Source organism: Talpa occidentalis, unplaced genomic scaffold (assembly GCF_014898055.3).
Source record: "Talpa occidentalis isolate TD23 unplaced genomic scaffold, MPIMG_talOcc4v2.1 talOcc4.16, whole genome shotgun sequence".
NCBI lineage: Eukaryota > Metazoa > Chordata > Mammalia > Eulipotyphla > Talpidae > Talpa > Talpa occidentalis.
This window is the reverse complement of record NW_023601653.1, coordinates 11,435,563-11,453,058: the sequence shown is the minus strand read 5'-3', so window position 1 is coordinate 11,453,058 and position 17,496 is coordinate 11,435,563. Positions and strand designations below refer to the sequence as shown.

The following is a 17,496-nucleotide window of genomic DNA, read 5'->3' as shown; positions in this document are numbered from 1 at the left end:
AGCCGCCCTCACCCGGCTCGCGCCCCCCGGTGGTTGGGGACCGGCGCGGCGGAGCCCCGGCCCTGCTGCGCCCCGCGTCGCGCTGCCCCGACGGGGCGGCCCCGACGTGCGCAGAGCTGGCGAACCCCCGGCCCGGCCCGGGCCCCGGGACGTCCCGCGGGCGGAGCAAGGCCGCCCCCTCCGGGTTTCCCAAGGCCGCGGAGGCCGGAGGCCGGGCGAGGGGCCGCGCTGGAGGCCTTCAGAGAGGTAGGGGCGAAGGAGCCTGCGCCCGAGGACCTGGGGAGACACCCCCGGGGAGGCCCCAGCCTGCCTTTGCTCGCGAGCCTGGAGCGCGAACCCTTGTGACAAGCACCTGTCCTCAGAGAAATATGACAGGGGAGGGGAGCAGACATCTTCCTGAGCCCCCCGAAAGCCACCTCACCAGTCACCTCACCTCTCGGCAGCCAGGGGAGGTGACAGGGCCCGAATCTAAAGCACTGAAGTGCCCGAAAGAATGTTGGGCCTGTTGAACCGGAGATTCTGGCTGGGCTAGGTCTCCATTGGGGCGCCCCTGGGCCTCCCTCCCCCATACCTTCTCCATCAAGAATTTTACCCAGATCTTTCCCCTCCCTCCACCCCCTTGAATCTTAGAGACACTGAGTCCTGAGTTCCCCCTGAGTTCCCCTGAGATGAGACACGGGCTGCTGGGCCCCCCACGTTGCAGGCAGGGGCGGCGGCTGGCAGTTACTACCTGACGTTTTCATCCTTTCACGTGCATAATCCTGCTTCCTTGTACCAAGCACACTGTGAGATAGGTTGGTCCGAACCCCCATTTTACGGATGAAGAAACAGCCACAAAGAGCTGAGGAAACTTGCTCAGATGCACTGGTGTGTAGCAGGGCTGGGAGGCCGGGCAATTTGAGGCCCAAGCCCAGGTTGTTTCAGGTGTGAAATGCGAGGCCCATAAAATCAGTCTCCCAGATGAGGAGCGAATGGGGAGCTGGTGCGGATTTGACTCTTTCAGAGGCTTATCCTTTGCAGCCCAAGGGGAAGGGGTAAGAGGCGTTGGAAAGCCAAGGGGAGAAGGCAGTGCCCTGAGAGAATCCAGAGGAGTCAGGGGTGTTGGAATGGAAAAGATCATTCTTGCTTGGGGGGCAGCCTAGAGACAGTGAGGAGCTAAAACCCCGCTGGAGTTGAGGACTTGAGTTGGGGAAGGGATTGTAGGGGAGAAGCTTAGGTGACTCAGTGCCTGCTCAAGGTCAAGTGGCCAGCCTTGACTTTCTTCTCACCCACACCATGAAGGAGTTTGAGTCGGTATTCCCAGACTTGTCTTTAGGGTACCATCTTCAGGATTTCCCCACTATAATGTCCTGCACCCACCATTTAAAGTACTTTTTAATTAAAATATATTGTGCATCCAGAAAAGTGCAATCATCACGGTACAACTTGCTACATTTTCATTGTATCCCAAGGCAGCACCCAGCTGACATTTCCTGTACCCCAGAAGCTCCCTTTGCGCTTCTTACTCCCCCACCAAGGGCAACCCCTAATCTCTTTCAAATCACCTAAAGGTTTCACCTCTTCTACATTTGCTTATTGAAAGAAAGTGTGTTGTTTTAAGCACTAATCTATGAGACCATGCAGTGTCCTAGATCTTTCTGTACACATACAACTATGCATCCTAGTGAAATTGTAAATATTCTTTCACATCTCACCTATAAACATTCTAGAAGTGACTTTCCTTGATGATAATCTTTACACGACAAATTTAGCAAAATGCTGGACTGCTTGAGCTGTAAGTTACCTGTCAAGACGATGACTTCTTTAATGAGCAACCAGAATCTGGCCTAAGTTGTAATGAGGATGTCTTGATTGAGTGACTCATCAACAAAGCCTCTACTACTTAGCAGGCACTAGGGACTCGGCAGTGAATAAGGCATGCGCCCAGCCCTTGGACGGACAGAAAGTCTGAGAAGAAGAATGACATGGGAAATGCAGCGTCATCCTGGGTAATCCTGGAAGTGGATGAGTGTAAGACGCTCGGGGAAATGATTGAGGGAGTTAATTTCTGGGCACTTAGAGTCTGACTTGTATTTCTGCGGTGACACGTTTCACTCTATTTTAATTAACTTGTAAATACTGTGCCAGGGGGATTTTGAGGATCAGGAATATGTCTTGTTCGTTATGGTATCTCCGTGGTCCTTGGCACACTGCTTTATAGGGATGGAACTCAGTAAATGTATCCGTATAGAGTATGTGGCAAAGGTGAGGAAATCCCCAAACGTCAGTGTTATTAATGATGACTGGCTGCTGTAGTCAGGCAAGGAGACACTGTTTCTCAGCGTGTAGTCCTAAAGTCACCTTCAAGAGAACTCATTACACAAGAGGTGCAGGTTAAAGACTCATGTTCCTGGCTTCTATTCCAGACCTGCTAAATCAGGCTCAGAGTATTGAACCAGGAATCACCACTTTCGGTGCCTTAGGTCATTCTGTTTGAACCTGATCAGGAACACTGCAGTGAGGTGTTGGGGCTAAGGTCAAACTACCTTGGGGCAGAGAGAGGCTCCTCTTCTCAACAGTGGGCCCGAGGCTTGGGTGGGGCACCACTGCAGATTGTTGGGACTGATAAAGAAACAGAAAGCTGTGAGGCAGAACCAAGCCTGGTTCAGACTGACTTGCTAGTGATCTGTAAGTCCGGAGTTAGTAGTGAGTGATTTATTAGGTAACTCAGGTAATTCAAGAGAAAACTTGCTTTTAGCCTAGTCTATGAGATGTTTAAACAAATCTCTGCCCACTCTTTGGCTCTTCACACTTGAATATTCACTTCTTTCTTTTAATGTGTGATGAATATTTAAAGTTTTGACAAGTATATTTTACTTTTACAATTGGATTAAGTCCTTGAAGGAAGGGATTGATCTGTATGCCTTTTTTTTTTAACCATCATAGACCATCATTGAGGATTTCATGAATATTCCTTTTACCCTAATTATTACTTTGCTGTTAGAAATGAGTATGTATGTACAGTTGTGCAGTTGCAAATTGCTTTCACAAATCATTCTGTAACCTGTTGGTTTAGTGAAAGTGCTGTGGTTTTCAGCTTTCAACTTTCAGGTGTGTTGAGAATGCTTTAGTGGTGTGCTACCAACTTTTGATTGATATGTAAGAGATTTTCCCCCCACACACACAATTGAGTGTATGGGCCTCTAAGGTGTGTATATACACACAGACACACATACATCAGATGTCAGTGTCAGGGGATTCAAAACTCAAATAGCTAGAGGGACAGGCAGGTAATAGAAATGAGTAAAACAGACAGATGGTAAACCATAGGGAGTCGTGGAAACTGGGATAAACTGTGGAGGGAATGTTCTAAAGGGGGCAACCTCTGTTCAGCTCTCCTTCTGTTGGTTGGGAAGATGAGTCAACTTTACCAGATATGATTTTTCAAGAGAAACTAGAAATCTGTACTTATTTTTTTATTTTGATAACGTGTAATTTGTAAATGTCAGCAATAAAACAGAAACTGAGAACCAAACAAGATGTGATGTAGATCGCAGGTAACTGTGACCTGAGAATGTGTGGATTAATGTCAAGCTGGCACACATTAAATACCAAGAAAACAGTCAGTGCCTTTTGCATGTATAGAAGTGGTCAGGCAGAAATCAATTTTTCTTAGACAGCAATACAATGCAGAGAAATAACTGAGAGAATGTGGTAATAACTAATGTCAAAGTATGGTTTTCAAAAAGTTAAAAACATGATTCTTGTACCAAAAAAATGGACGTGTATAACATTTATTAAACGTATCAGTACATGAAAGAGTCAGTAGGTAGTAATGTTGATTTAAGGAGAATTAAGGACTAGAGATTTAAGGACTAGTGATATAGTAGTTACAAAACTGGTTACTGTAACCCATGGGCTTATTGGATAGAGATGTACAAATTAGCATCAAACCGTTATGGGGCTAACCCAGGAGGAACCAGGGATGACCTAGGTTATGAGTCCTCACCTGCACTTAGGGATACAGGACAACACCCAAAGCAGATATCCAAAGAGAAATTAAAAAAAAAAAAATTAAAAGGACTTATTTACACATGGAGTAAGAAAAGAGAGAGAAGAAGAAGGAGGCTTATGGCCAGCGCGTGGCTGGATGCCGTCTGTTCTACCTGCCATGGCATCAGCTGGACAGCACTGGGTGCCATTGGAAGTCAGTCCAAAAAAAAAAAAGAAAAGAAAGAAACACTGGCTTGCCTGTGCTCCAACATTTTAAGTCCCCATAGTAGCGGCTCTGCCCTGCCCCTAGTTCCTAGCAGCCCCTGTTTAGGAAGTTGGGGTGGAGTCGGGTTAGGGCCACCTTGGGCCTCCGACTGGCTTTGTGCCTCCCTCACTGGCTTGGAGGTTGTTCCTCTTGCAAAATTTGTGTCTGGACTCTCATGAAATAGTAGATAGCAGGGGCCTACCTGGTGACACAAGAGGTTAAGTCTAGCTGCAGCCACTGCAGCACGAGTTTGATCCCCTGCCAGGGAGCTGATCCACATGGCGCAGCAGACCTCTCCTTGTCTTGCCTGCTGCTCCCCTCAGCAGCGTATTTCAGTCAATTCGCCTGTTTTGCTCCCCACTCTGTCTCTGGTGAATCCTCTCACCTCCGCTGTTCCCCCACCTGTGGCCTCTACCCCAGTTCTTGCGTGCATAAATAAATAAATCTTAAAAAAAAATAGTAGCTAGCAAACTCAACTGTAAGTACATCCTCTTAGAGAATTAAATAATTCTTGAGTGTTTGTTAAAAATGTCCTGGTGTGACAGTGAAAGGATATTGTCATCCTCTGCCTTTATTTCCTCATTGTAGATATTCTTAAGATTGCGGATTTTATATCATAGTTAAAGGGAATTATTACTCCCTTACTTAGTGCAGTTTTAAGCTTACTGTTCCCCTCAACTCTGCTGCCAAAACTTCACTACTTGGGTGGCGCAGGCGGTTGAGCGAAGTGCTGTGAAGCTGTCCGCAGCCTCTGCAGTGCCGGTTAGATCCCTGCCGGGAGGGTCCCACATGATGCGGCAGACCTCTCCTGTCTCGCCCGCTGCTCCCCTCACAGTGTATTTCATCAGTTTGCCTGTTCTGCTCCCCGCTCTGTCTCTGGTGAATCTTCTCACCCTCTCATGAATCTGGCCTGTACCCTGGTTCTTTTATAAATAAATAAATAAATCTTTAAAAAAAAAAAAACAAAAAACTTCACTACTTTTCCAGGTATGTGTAGCAGCCTGCAAAGCTCTCTATATCCAGTTAACAAGGACTTCGTTGAGTTCTTGATCACAAACCTTTCGTTTGAAGTGGGCGCCCTGCGCTTAGTGGTCTTGTCTATTTGAGTTTTTGGAAATAATCTTACCTAATGGCAAAGAGCTAGATTTTTTTTTTCCCTTTCTGTAGGCAGTAAATCAAGGAAGGAATAGTAGAAGGAAGTACAACTTAGCAAATAACTCCCTACCTCCACGCAGGTTTGTCAGAAATACAATAGGGGGCTCAGCTCTCCTTGCGTGGGAGAACAGGAAGCATGGCGTCTCCTGCCCACTGGCATCAGGGTTCTTGGTATCTTTCTGGCAATTTGATCTGCTAGACTGGTAAATGCAATCCTTGGATTTAGCCAGGCTTATCTGGCTGGGCAGGAAGGGGTGCCCAGCCTAGGACAGTACAAAAGAAAAGTGGAACTGGGATTTGGTCCTCAGTCAAGCATGGGCAGTAAGAGAAAGGGCTCAGGTATCACCCAGGGGCAGCAGAAGGGAGGGAGTGGCGAGGAGGGAGGAGGAAACACCAGCCAGTGTCTGGCAGGTGGCTGGAGGGCCTGCAGCTGGAGCGGGCCTGCTAAGGAATGTTAATTGTATTTATTTAAAGCAACAAAACAAAGTCAAATCAAAGTTTTTTTGGCTGTAGGTGTAGGCAGGGACTTGGGGAGGGGTGGATATGAAAGAGAATTATCCGTGAGATCTTTTTGCCTGGCTGCTGATAATACTCTTTCACTCCGAGGCAGATCAAGGCTGGACTCCTGGTGCGTTTTCTTTAAGACCAAGGGCAGGTTTAGCCCACTTTTTAAACGCTCCTCTCCTGTGTACCTTTCTGTTCGCTGACCTTGCCGGCTCCTCACTATCCGGTCTTGGATGGTTAGCCGGGCATGGAATTCCCTGCCATTTCCTCTTTGCTGGGGGAGCTCTCCTTCCACATCAAGACCCAGTTCCAAGTGGCACTTTGACGATTCCCCAAGTGGAGTTAGCGCTGCCCTTTGTGGACACCCACGGGCCTTCCCATCTCCGCTTTGGGACATTCGGTGCAGTGTGTGGTGGATTCTGTGGGACTGAGTTCCCTGGGCAAGGATGGCCTGTTGAGCGCTGAATTTCCTTTTTGGGATAGTACAGGGTACCCAGGATGTGCTTGGTCAGGGTCTGAGTCCCTCCTGTCTGCTTCTCCCTCCCCCTTGAAAACTTCTTTTATCTAATTCTCATGCCTCTGACTCTGGAAGCCTCTAAATGTGACCTCTCTGGCAGGTAAAATTACCTGGTTGGTCCTCCCTGGTGGTGCAGGCGTTGAAGTCTCAGCGCTATCAAGCTAGTGGCAGCCACTGCTGCCTGAGTTAGATCCAGGCCAGGGAGCTAACCCACAAAGCAAGGCAGACTTCTCCTGTCTGCCTGGAGCAGTGTATTTCAGTGGATTCTTCTGTTCTGCTCCCCACTCTGTTGCTGGTGAATCCTCTTCCCCACCCCCCACCTCTGGCCTACACCCCAGTTCTTGTCTGCATAAATAAATAAATCTTTTTTAAAAAATTACCCATCATGAGGTGTGGGAATGGAATTCCCAACATCCCACTTGCAAGGTCGTAGTTTTAGTAAGAGAGAGCACAACTCCTAAGAGAGTCTCATAAATTAGGTTGCATTTACTCGTTCAACACTTATTAACAATCTTCTAGCTGTTAGATGTTAGGGTAGGTGCCGGGGATGTGAGTGGGCATGCCCTTTTGGAGAGGTTTTCTGAGCAATGTATCGTTTTGGAGGCAGTTTATGAAAAGTAGCCACATTTATCATTCCAAGCCCGGCGCTATGCTGAGTGCATGTATTAACTCGTTTAATCATTGCAGCAATCAAATGAGGAAAATGAGGCACAGAGATGTATGGGCCGCTGGCTGGTAAGCAGCAGAACCAGAGCCCTCACCCAGGAAGCTGGTCTCTTAACCTCTGCGTGCGCTGCTTGCTGTGTACACGGATGAGCACTCTAGCCTACGGAGAGCCTGCTCCCCTCGCCCCCTCATAAGGCTGGAAGTAAGCGGGGTGCTCCCCTGGAAACAAGCAGCTGAATTAAAATCACACTTTTGGAGGGTTGCCAGTAGCTGGGAACGTGGGAAAGGAGCATATTCAGGACACTTAGCCTTATATATAGGGACAAGTAGAATCAAACTCAGTCATAGATATCCTAAGAGTAACCAAAAATGACCAGCTTGGGTGGGGAAGGCTGAGAGCTATGGGCTCTGTAGCCCGTACAAAGCAGAGGAGAATCCCTGTGTCACTTCATGCCCACAAGGTCAACATTGTCCCTGAAATATAGCCTTGAGCTGTTACAGGGCAGGGAGGGGGCACCCCAAAACCCCCAAACCTGCCTGTTCTAAATAGATTTTTGCCATCTGCTGTATGAGGACAAAACATTAGTGTGTAAGATCTTCAATGGAAAAGAACTTTAATACAATTAGTGTGCAACAAAGACAAAAAATATAATTCCAAATCTAGCACCTGACATTACCCATCCCCTGATGGGTAAATACACAGCCAACAGGGTTGGCCCTCCACTATTGAAAGCTGTGTGGAGATTCCTCAGCCTACTAAAGATAGAGCTTCCAGCAATTCCACTCCTAGATATTTACCCAAAGGACACAGAAACATTAATTCCAAAGAGCACCGGCACCCCTATGTTTATAGCAGCACTATTTACAATAGCTAAGCTTTGGAAACAACCCAAATGCCCAAAAATAGATGACTGGATCAAGAAGATGTGGTACATATACACCATGGAATATTACTCAGCGTTCAAAAAAGATAAACTCATGCAATTTGCAGGAACATGGATGGAGCTGGAAGGGATCATGCTCAGCGAAATAAGCCAGAAAGAAAAAGAAAAATACCGGATGGTCTCACTCATAGCAGGAATCTAGAAAACCTAAATAAGGGACCAGGAAAAAGAATAACTATAAGAAAGAAAAAATCAAAATCAACAAACAACTATGAACCAGAGACACACCATGGGGGGGGTGGCGGGGAAAGGAGGGATAGGGGTCAAAATAAGGGGATTGCAATTGTATGGGGAATATAAAAATAAAATTAAAAAAAAAACAAAACCAGACAGTGTTGGCCCTAAGCAGGGCCACTGAGGCCCAAAAGCCTGCCACAGCTCTATGGCATGTTCCGGCGGGGACCCGTAGAAAAGGGTCCAGAAACAGCCAGACAAGTCCTGGAGGAAAAGAGCAAAATCAAGATAAAAGCTGCCACTGTCACCTCCCCACAGATCTCTTAACCCATGTCTGTTTCAATCAATCCAAGGCCGAGAAGCAAGCACAGCTTCTTCACATGTCTCTGCCCCATGTGCCTCCTCCAGGTCTCCTATGACTCTCCATCCTGCTCCTTCCTTCCTCAGTCTCCTCTCTGCGGTTGGCTGCTGGAAGCCTCTCCAAGTCCTTCAGAGGCCTACAACAGCCTTCTGGAAGATGGGCTCGGTGGGCGCAGAAATCACTAACCCCGGAATCGCTGAAGACCCAAAAACACTGAAATCCCAAAAGCTGACTGAGGGGGCTGCTTCCGTAGTCCCTTATATTTCTTATCAGAGTCTCCACCTGCACCGATACTTTGTATTTTGCCTGGGCCTATCCATCCTCACCTGAGCCCCCCTCCAGGGGGCTCCACCTGTAACAGTCTTTGGCTTCAGCCACGCGGTACAGGGCCCGCAGAAAGAGATGTAAATCTTGTTTTTGTTGAGTCCTGTGAGTTCTATGTATATCTTTGTCATCAGTCCCTTATCGGTTGACTGGAGTGCAAAGATATTTTTTCCCAATCAGTGGGGTGTCTCTCTGTTTTGGTTAGTGTCTTTTTTGCTGTACAGAAGCTTTTCAGTTTGTTGTAATCCCAGGTGTTTATCTTTGCCTTGACCTTTTTTGCTTTGGGTGATGTGTCTTTAAAGATATTCTTGCAATGTATGTCTTGTAGTGTTTTACCTGTATTTTCTTCTATATATTTTATGGTTTCAGGTCTTATGTCCAGTTCTTTTATCCATTTTGAGTTGATTTTTGTGCACGGTGAGTGGTAGTGGTCTAGTTTCATTTATTGCATGAGGTGGTCCAGTTTTCCCAGTACCATTTATTGAATAGACTGTCCGTGTTCCATTGCATATTCTTTGTTCCTTTGTCAAAGATCAGTTGTCCAGTCAAGAAATGGGCAGATGAACTTAAAAGACATTTCTCCAAAGAGAAAATGCAAATGGCCAACAGGCATATGAAAAAATGTTCAACATCCCTGATAATCAGGGAATTGCACATCAAAACCACATTGAGATATCACCTTACGCTAGTAAGAACGACACATATCAAAAAAACAAACTATGGCAAATGTTGGCGAGGATGCGGTGAAAAAGGAACTCTCCTACATAGCTGGTGGGAGTGCAAACTGGTCCAACCACTGTGGAAAGCTGTCTGGAGGTTCCTCAGTCTACTAAAAATGGAGCTACCATATGACCTGGCAATTCCCCTCCTGGGGATCTACCCAAAGGACGCAAAAACATTGATTCAAAAGAACAACTGTAGCCCTGTGTTTATTGCAGCACTATTTACAATAGGTAAAACCTGGAACCAACCCAAATGCCCAAAAATAGATGACTGGATCAAGAAGATGTGGCATATACAGAATGGAATATTATTCAGCAATCAAAAAAGATAAACTCATGACATTTACAGCAATGTGGATGGAGCTAGAAGGAATTATACTCAGTGAAATAAGCCAGAAGGAAAAAGAAAAATATCAGATGGTTTCACCTATAGCAAGAATATAGGGAAACCAAATAAGACGTCAGTGTGAAAAAATAATAATAGTACAATACACAACAAAGAAAAATGGACAATTACAAATCAGAGACATCCTGCAGGGGAGGAGGCGGGAGAGGGATCAGAGGGAGGGAGGGAGATGCACAGGGGCTGAAGTGATGGTGCACGGGTGCATTGGGGAAGGAAACTATGGAGACTACACCTGAGGGGGTGGGGGGAAGCAAATATTGTTTAAGCAAATATTGTGTTTACAATGATGTAAAAAATATATAAAAATATAAATAAATAAAACGTTTTTAAAAAAAGAACGATGTAAATCAACTTAGCTTCTGAGGTCACCTCCAATAAAGGTTGTCGCAGAGAGCTGTTAGATTTGAGGGCTACTTACTTAGGTTATGGCTGCACAAGTCACTGAAGGGAGTAAGAAGAGAGTGTCAAGGAAACACTATTCTCCCTCCTTTTGCCACTCCCTGGCCCTGTGACCTTGGAAGAGGTCATTAACACAGCAGGGTCTTGGTTTCCTTATCTGCAAAATAAAGTGAATGGATAAATATTAGCTCCTTTTCAGCTCTAACATTTTGTGAATCTGTCTTCCCCGCAAAATTAACCATTAAATTCCAGTGATTCCAAATAAAAATACCTAGCATTTTATAGAATTCCACACTATACAAGATACTTTCACATGTATTAGCCAAGACATGTCTGTTTTCTGGCCTTGACTACTGGAATGCATGTCTGGATTCTAAGATTTTTACTCATTCCCTTCATACTATGTGGGCAAGTCTGCAACTCCTGAGTAACAGGAAAACACTTGCTTGAAAGCAATAAATATATTAAGATCCAAAGTAGTATCTGAATTGCATTTGGAAAAGATTTGAGCAGAGGAATTTGTATCAGTCCTGGTATATATCTATAACCATTTCTCTCAAAGAAATCATCTTTAAATCCGTGTCCTCCTTCTGCATATAAGACCTCCTTGCAGTCTTGTTGCTTTTGAGAAATAAATTTCACATTGATTTTAATAAACTGAGAACTAGAAAAACTGAAAACACTTCACAGTACATACATGCATTCAAACTCTTGCTTTAGTCCACCACCCCAGAAAACGAGAGGGGTTTGGAAGGACGCATATGGCATGATATAACGGTGTATTCAGCACATACGTGTATTCCTGCCGTTTGTAAGTACAAACGTAATTTGGAAAAAGGGTGAGAAAACTCTCTTTTCACTTTAAACGCTGCCAGCATATGCTGCGTGGACTTTTTTTTTTCAATGTGGAGTCTTGTTTTCTATTTTATAACAACTGCATAGGACCTGAAAGTATCCTTAGGGATATCTTTTAAAATTTTACTTGTAAATGAATATACAAGTAAAATTGACTTATTTGGTGTTAATTTATTAATTTTAACACCTGGATACATAACAATTTCATGACCCTCCCCCAAAACTCTTGTCATGTTGGTTCCACTGTCTGGCCCCACTGGCCACAGCCCACCACCTGAGAGGAGAGGACAGCCCTGCTCAGGGTGCACCTTGTCTGGCTCCTCCTGCGTGGCCACCAAGAAAGTGGTTCAACAACTCTGCTTGGGCCCTGGCTCAACTTGGTGGATTCCCGGAAGCTTTAGCTTTGAAACAATTCTGCCTGCAGAATGCTCAGCGTCACCCCCTGTTGACCAGGGTGTCTTCAAGTACAACCTCAAAAAGTCTGTTCCTTTTTGTAGTAAGACAAATCTTTGGAAGGTTTCCTAAACCACTTTGATGAACCAGTGAATATTCAAAGGAGAGCTAAAATGGGAAGCTTGGAAAAAAGCTTATTCCTCTAACATGTGCATAAACCTCTTTCATCGGTCCTTAACATCTGAATTTTCATGAGTTTCTATGTCATAAAGGTAATTATTTTAAATAGACTGGCAGTAGTATACAATAAAATATAGTATAAAAGTTTACAAAAACAAGAGAACTCCATCATGGTAGCCCTTTGTGGTCACAGCCGTCTCCTACTCCTTCTGGCAATCACATAATCTGTCTTTCATCAGTACTTTTGTCTTTTAGGAACATCATTTAAATGCGACACACAGAATACTACCTTCTGAGACTGGTTTCTTTTTTCTTTCTTTCTTTCTTTATTTATACAAGAACCGGGGTACAGACCAGATGCATGGGCGTGTGAGAGGATTCAACAGAGACAGAGCAGGGAACAGATCAGGCAGACTGATGAAATACACTGCTGAGGGGAGCAGTGGGCGAGACAGGAGAGGTCTGCTGCGCCATGTGGGAGCCTCGCAGGCCAGCCGGGATCGAACCCACACTGCAGAGGCTGTGGACAGCTTCACAGCGCTGCGCTCAACCACCTGCGCCACCAGGGGAGGCCCCTGAGACTGGTTTCTTTCATGCAGCATAAGGCCTTTGAGATTCGTCTAATTTGTTTTGTGTATCTACAGTTTATTCCACTCTGGTGCATTTATGACATTGTGGGAATGTGCCATCATTTATTTAACCTTTTGCTTTTTTTTTTTTTTAAAGATTTATTTAGGCATAGAAGAACTTGGGTGTAGACCAGAGGTGCAGGGGGTGAGAGGATTCACCAGCAAGAGTGGGGAGCAGAACAGGCAGTCTGACTGAAATACACTGCTGAGAGGAGCAGTGGGTGAGACATGAGAGGTCTGCTGCACCATGTGGATCAGTAGTGGTGGTAGCGCTGAGACTGAACCCCTAGGCCACTAGGGAGGCCCTAACCTTTCACTTTTGAAGGATATTTGGAGTGTTTTCATTTTTGATGATTATAAATTAAACTGCTATAAACACTGTACAAGTTTCTTAAAATTTGAGATGTAACTAATACATCATAAAACTCAGTGTGCAACCATCACCGCTATGCAAGTCCAATTAATATTTTGGTTTCTTTTGGTTTGCTTATGTTTTTTTTTTTTTTTTTTATATAGAGGCATGTTTTCTTTCTTTCTTTATTTGTTTGTTTGTTTATACAAGCACTGGGTACAGTCAGAAGCGCGGGAGGGTGAGAGAATTCACCAGAGCCAGAGCGGGGAGCAGAGCAGGCAGAAGGACCGAAGTACACTGCTGAGGGAAGCAGCGGGCGGCAGGAGAGGTCTGCGCGCCATGCGGGACCCTCCTCTGGTGGCCGGGAAGCAGCTGGGGATCGAACCGGTGCCGCAGAGGCCGCGGGCAGCTTCGCAACCCAGCGCTCAACCGCTGCGCCACCGGGGAGGCCCGGTTTGCTTATGTTTTTAATGTCATCTCTAAAAAGCAATCCATGGTCATTTAGGGTAGTATTTCTTGCATTTAGTTACCTGATCTATTGAGTTAATTTTTGTATATGGTGTGAGGAGAGGAACCAACTTCACTTTTCTGCATGGGTAGATCCATCCTCAAAGCACCATCCCTCCTCAAAGTGTCTGGACACCCTTGTAAAACATCAATAGAATGGTTTCTTTATGGCATTTAAAAGAATAACAGCTGAAGAATTTGAAAGTAAAGAGGACAAATTAAATCAAGGCTTTATCTTCCATAGATGAGAAAAACCTGGTTTCTGAAGTCATTTTTAAAAGGATCTACTAAGGAAAACTATAAATTTTATTCTTTCCTGTAACATCTTTTGTGGTTTTGTGCCTATAATGTTTTAATCCTGTAGAATTAATTTAAACCTTTAAAATGATTTTCTTATTTACAGAATCAATATGAAATTCAACAGCTAGATGAAAGAAGGGAATGTTGATGAATCTACTCCTTAGTAGAAGTTGTCATTGTTTTTCTTCTTCCATTTGGCCCTTTAGTAACCTTTGCTAGCTCCCTGTGGTAACCCTGGCAGGGTAATCTTTGGGCTGAGTGATCTGATCAACCACAACTAATACCACCCTCACCTCTGCCTGACCCCCAGAGTCAGCTTCCAATGACAATGCAGTAGAACTTCTGGCATAGTTTCTCTTGTCATAAATCAGCTCACAGGCAGTCACTTGGGGAAGAGATAATTTCTTTACATGGTCTATTCCCAGCCTCATATAGCCATTGACACCTGGATGTGGCACATAATCAGTGTGGAGTGAGGTGAGTGGGAAATTTCTTCTAGGCTAGGATCCCTACCACAATCCCAATTTAATTTTAATCTTCTAAGAAGGCTTTGAAGGAGACACAGGAACAAGAGCTAAAACCAGGATGTTGTAGGTCTTTTTATAGCAACTTGCATCCAACATAATTATGACTTCATATGTCACTTTCTCGTTAAGAACTAAAAACCCATTTTAAGGGTGAAAAAACCATCCTAGTGTTTTATTTCAATTTGGTACGTAAGTAGCACTAAACACTAAGATGTATTATGTTCAGCACTGGAGATTCATTAGCATGAAGGAGTCTTTAGTCTTCTAGCGTTTCCACAAATACTTCCTTTATATTTTTCCAGCATGTCTCACACCCTACAGACTTTAAAAAGCACGTATAATTATCTTGTCTTCTTCACTTTATGGATCATGTCATGCTTCCCTTTAAAGCTTCCCCACTCTCAGGTTTTTTATGGAATAACTTCTTATTTGATGGGATCTTATTAGATCTGAGCACAAAAATATTCCATGTGCCTTGTGATTTGAGGAAAATACTACTCAAAGATACTTATTTAAAATATCTGAGAGTAACAGTGTGTTTACAACTCTTCATACTTGAACTGCATAAAAAGGTTTGTTAAGAACTATGGGATCTGTAAGAATCCTTGATTTCTTCTCACCTCTTGCAGTCCAGATGCTTTTTAACCTCAGGCAACAGAATAGAGACATGCACACGAAAAGCCTGCAAACCAGAAGGTGATGAAACAGGCAGATGGACTGCTGTAAAATTTTTATCATTACCCTTGAAGTGATCATGTTACTTATTAATGTCAAAAACTCAAGTTCTAACAAGTCGCGGTTTCAGCCTGTGGTTAGCTTTGCCATTTGGCTTTCTTTTGCTGGCCCTCGCCCTTGCTTAGCCCCCCTTTTTTTCCTGCTTTGAAGTTCCCAAGTTTCCCCTCTCTTCTTTTAAGTGGCAAACCTCTTGACCTTGACCTGGTCTTCTGAGAGTCTAATCAGTCAGTTTTCATGATGGTCATCTGCTGGTTTTCCCTGCCAGTTCCCATGACACAGACTAGAAGCCCGGGCCTTGGCAGCCACGTGAAAGGATCAAGAAAGGAGGGAATGTTGATGAACCTGCTTCTTATAGGAGTTGTGGTCTTTCTTCTCCCTTCTCTCTCCTCCTCCTCCTTTCTCCCTCCAATGGTATCGAAGAGCAGGAGCTACTATAATTTAGCTGTTCTCCTAGTGTTCATCTGTTTTTCCTAATTTTTTACCATAACCAATGCTGCTATAATGAAACTGCTGGTAATATTGATTGATTGATTGATTCATTCATTCATTGATTTTCAGAAAAACAAAGTTATCTTGTTTAATCCTACAAGTCCCACTGGACAAATTCCAGCAATAGATCAATGCATATACCACTACATGATTATAAAACATTCATGATGTAAAATGAGGAATGACAGTCTTTTTAATAAATGTTGCTGGGAAAATTGGAAAGTCACACATAAAAGAATAAAGTTAGATTACTTGCTAATACAATACACAAATATAAATACCAAGTAGATTAAAGTGTATATATAAAAAGTATAACAATAAAATACATACAAGAAAAAAAATGGTGATACATTCCACAATTACAAAAATAAAAATATTTTTTGGTGACTCAACCCCTATGGCAAAGGAATTAAAAACAAAAAATAAACAATGGGGGCATCCCTGGTGGCACAAGGGGTTAAGACGCAGCACTATGAAGCAATCCGCAGCCAATACAGCATGAGGTTGATCCCTGCACAGGGAGGTGACCCACATGGTGCAACAGACTTCTCCTGGCTCACCCACTGCTCCCCTCAGCAGTGTATTTCAGTACATCTGCCTGTTCCATTCCCCACTCTGTGTCTGATGAATCCTTTCACCCCCACACCACTGGCCTGAACCCCAGTTGTTGTATGCATAAATAAATAAATCTTTTTAAAAAATGAGGATTACCTCAATTAATTTTTAAATATTTTTTAAATTTTATATATTTTTTACATCATTTTTCATTTTTGCACAATGTATGCATTTTCATCTTGGTTTAGTCCCCATACAATTCCCACCCCCTGCTTGTTTTGATCCTACTCCCTCCGCACCCCCAGTAGTGTGTCTTTGGTTTATAGTTGCTTGTTGATTTTGATTTTTACTTTATTGTAATTAGTCTTTTTCCTGGTCCTTTATTTAGGTTTTCTAAATTCCTGCTGTGACTGAGACCATCTGGTATTTTTCTTTTTCTTTCTGGCTTATTTCGCTAAGCATGATCCCTTCCACTGCTGGTAATATTTAGATAAAAAGAAAGGATTGAGGACTGGGAATAGAGATGGATGAAGAAGCTGTAGAGCAGAGATAGTATCTCTTTGCAACATTCCCCCCCGCCCCCAAGGGAGAAAGGTAGCTCATGCAAAGTATCTTGCCTTTTCTCTAGAGAGGTGATGTACACGAATAGAGTAGGCAGGAGGCAGGGAGTGGAGAGTGTTGATATTAAGTCAGTGGTCTATTTTGTTTCTGTGGGTGTCACAGGAAGTGAACACGATTCATCCTAAAGCTATAGAACACTATAGTATCCACAAGGAACTTGCCGATGTCCCTGTTAATTAGGTGATGCTAATTATATTAATAAAAACTACTGAAAGCTTTTTCTGTGAGAACACTAGGAGGTAGTCACGCTTTTGTGACTATAATGTTTTCATTAGAGATTTCTTTTTTTACAGTAATTCCCCACAAGTAAGAAGACCGGGTTAAAGGGAATGGCTGACTCAGTGGTTTTCAAATGCACCCTGTCTAGCTGCTTTCCGAAAGAATAGCATTAGCCATCTCTGATTTGTTATTTATCCATCTGCATATTTTGTTTTTACTGGACAGTCTCCCCTCAGTAGGAACACAGCTCTTCTTGATTGCAGAAGACACGCCTGCCCTTGTAATGGCCCTGAGTCCTGTGTTTTGTGCATTGGCAAGTATCTGGGCTTATTAGGTGGGCGGTGCCCTTGGTAGAGATGTTATGTAAGGACTTGTCACCTTCATTGGAGTCAGTCATCCCGCGAAGCCAGGAGTCGGCCGGGGATAATCGCAAAGGCTTGTGTGGGAGCCCTGCCTCTGACATCAATTAATTACCTGTCTGGACCTCAGTTTCCTCATAAGTAGATGAATAGGTTGGCCTAGTGACCCCAAAATGTCTTTCCCAGGCTGATGTTCTGTGATTCTCATTCCATGAGAGGTTACTACTGAGAATTCTATGTCCGCCTTGTCTTATAAAATAAGTGAAATGGAGGAGAAAATGAAAACTAGAGTTTGATTAAAAATTTTTGTAGCGTCATTAGGGGGGCTGTGGTCATGTGCCATGTTGACTTAGTACAGTGGTTCTG

General features: G+C 44.0%; 1 protein-coding gene across 1 annotated transcript in view; it reads left to right on the top strand.

Annotated features, from left to right (window-relative positions):
• Nucleotides 1-210: 210 nt before the first annotated feature.
• The window catches only part of TXNRD1 (thioredoxin reductase 1), a 97,010-nt gene continuing 79,724 nt past the window's right edge, over nucleotides 211-17,496 (top strand). The window contains exon 1 of the mRNA XM_037513729.2: nucleotides 211-246. The gene's annotated coding sequence lies outside the window, so the exon portion shown is untranslated. The remainder of the gene's footprint in view (nucleotides 247-17,496) is intronic.